This window comes from Suricata suricatta, chromosome 4 (assembly GCF_006229205.1).
Source record: "Suricata suricatta isolate VVHF042 chromosome 4, meerkat_22Aug2017_6uvM2_HiC, whole genome shotgun sequence".
Lineage (NCBI taxonomy): Eukaryota > Metazoa > Chordata > Mammalia > Carnivora > Herpestidae > Suricata > Suricata suricatta.
This window is the reverse complement of record NC_043703.1, coordinates 102,939,030-102,941,820: the sequence shown is the minus strand read 5'-3', so window position 1 is coordinate 102,941,820 and position 2,791 is coordinate 102,939,030. Positions and strand designations below refer to the sequence as shown.

General features: G+C 44.1%; 1 pseudogene; it reads right to left on the bottom strand.

The window, feature by feature from the left end:
* Nucleotides 1-1,884: 1,884 nt before the first annotated feature.
* Nucleotides 1,885-2,371, bottom strand: LOC115289247 (annotated as a pseudogene).
* Between the last annotated feature and the right edge of the window lie 420 nt (nucleotides 2,372-2,791).

Below are 2,791 nucleotides of genomic sequence, written 5' to 3'. Positions count from 1 at the left end.
GTTGGTAATTGGTAATACTTTGATATTGTATCCTTAATCTGTCATGTTAGTGTAGCTAGAATGGTGGATCTAAATTCTTTACAAGAGGATAAATATTAACAAGTAGTTGTGTTGCATGGAGTTAGCTGTGGTTTTTCTTTATGACTCATATCTTCTTAGCTTATTTTTTTTAAGTTTATTTATTTTGAGAGAGAGACAGCCAGTGAGAGAGAGTGTGGGAGGGACAGAGAGAGAGAGAGGGAGAGATTGAATCCCAAGCAGACTCTGCACTTTTAGCCCAGAGCCTGATGTGAGGCTCCAACTCATGAACCACGAGATCATGCCCTGAGCCAAGACCAAGAGTTGGATGCTAAGGGACTGAGCCACCCAGGCACCCCTAGCTTACAAGTCTTAATGTGAGTGCTGATCGCTCTGGATAGAGGGCTCTGCATTATATAGAGCAACATTCAAATACTCCCAGCTTCTACTTTGGTCATCTTCATCTCTTAATCTAAAATCCTATCAGTCAAGATTGCAGGAAAAGAATTGCCATGTGTACATTCCCCTAAGATGTAGAGATCAACACGTTTTCACTTAGGCATCTTTTATGTATAAGGCCCTGTGGTTGGAACTCTGGGAAATATGGAAGCATGAGTTTCTATTTCAACTGGGGATTTTGGAATCAGCTCAGATTTCCACAAAAGCTGGTGCTACTACACTCTCTTTTATCCACCCTAGTGGCACCTTCTTATTGGGTACAAGGAATATCCCTCATGTATTTATTAGGTACTCACTTGATGTCAGGCAATGCCACTTAAATCTGAAGTTTTACAGGTCTTCCTCAAATCTTTGCTCTTGTCCTCTACTAGCTCACAACTTAAAAGGATAGATGTAGGAGAACTAAACTACAATTATAGGTGACAAACACCGGGCATCTCCTCAGTGGGGAGTACAAGATGATCTCCTAGCTACTGTAACTTCTGTATGTGTGTGTATGTGTGCATATATATATTACATATACAGGTATGTGTATGTATATACTTATTTTAAGCTCATTATTTTTAATTTCTTTTTTTAAAACTAAATATATATAACATAAAGGGCTCCTGAGTGCCTCAGTTGTTTAAGTGTCTGACTTCAGCTCAGGTCATGATCTTATGGTTTGTGAGTTCGAGCCCCGTGTCAAGCTCTGTGCTGACAGCTCAGAGCCTGGAGCCTGCTTTGGATTCTAAGTCTACCTCTTTCTCTCTGCTCCTCCCCCACTTGTGCTCTGTCTCTCTGTCTCTCAAGAATAAATAAACATTAAAAAATATATACATAGCTTAAGTATATAAATTGAGAAACTAAAACTCTTTATTTTCCCAAGCCTTTTTATGTGTGTGTGTGTGTGTGTGTGTGTGTGTGTGTTTAAATTAAAGGGCCCTACTGGTCCTTCTTTCATGAGTGTCAGCAGTGAGGGGAGAAAAGGGAGGGGAACCAGGCGGCCCAAGGAGGGAGTCATCTCCCCAACATCCCATTTATATACAGAAGGAAACAGACCGGCACAGAGCCACTATGCAGATAGAAGTTGGCAGCATGGGAAAGGGGAGCAACAAGTGGGGAGTTGGGGTGTCATTAAAAAATCCATTTCTCCCCAAACTGAGGTGTCTGGGGGCAACTGGTCTCCTTCAACCCAAGAGGAATCGGAAGAGCAAAAGCAGCTTAGGAAGGCCAGAACTGTCAGGGAAGGAGGCAAGAGGAAGATCCAGGAGGTGGGGGGCTGTTTGGCAAGTGGGGTGAAGGAACTGCCCTCCCCCTGCCGGGATCCCACCAACCCCTCTGGTCTGGAGGCGAGGGGAAGGCTTACAACCCCCCACGGGCGGGTTTGGGGCTGCCAGATGGTCTAGGTAGGAAGCTAGAGGGGTCTCACAAAGGTGTGTCCTCCAGGGAGATGATGGCACTGCCCCCCTTCCCTTCAGCCACTCTGCCACTCTGCAGTGGTCCTTGACCTCCTTATAGTAGTTTGGTTGTAATTCATGCTGGATCCCCGTCAGCTTCTTGATGTGCCCTTAGAGCTGGCATAGACCACTATTCTTTTAAAGGGTTCAGACAGGAAGGACTTCCTTCTTGTTCTCCTTCGTTTCCTAGGTTACGTCATAGTGGGCATAGTGGCAGTACTTATCTGGAGCATCTGGACAGAGGTGGCATACGGGTCGCCTTCTATATAGTCTAGCCCAGATCATGGACCAGAATCTCCTTGCCCTCCTTCAGGATGATGTTCTTGTCCTCACTCAGGCGGAAGAACACTGCCTTCTGGTGCTTCATTCACCTCCTCTGGGGTTGATGACTTATGTGCCTTTGTGTAATGGAACACTTTGATGATGCCATCAGAGGCAGCCACACCAGAGGCCATGTTTCCAGATAAGAATGGCGATAGCAAGGAGAGACAGAAAAAAGGGGAGCCACCGCAGCTGCTGCCGGGCTCCAACTGACGACACCAAGTCTTCACCTTCAAATTTTAAATTGTCTTTAACATGGAATATGTTTATATCTTTATCTCATATGTAGATGTTTTCATAGTTCATTTGGACACTTGCCTAGCAGTGGTAGTGGCCATACTGTGAATGAGAGGTTTGGAAACTTTAATGACAGCCTTGGTTATACTGCTAGTTAGTGTGTCCTTAAGTGAGTAATTTAATCTTTAAGATTCTTTGTCTTATCTCTTCCTCCTGAATTTCTCCTTCTCCCAAATAATAAATAATTATGGAAATATCACTGTGGGCTAGGAACTTTTCCAAGCAGCATATTAATCCATTAGATACTTATAACAACC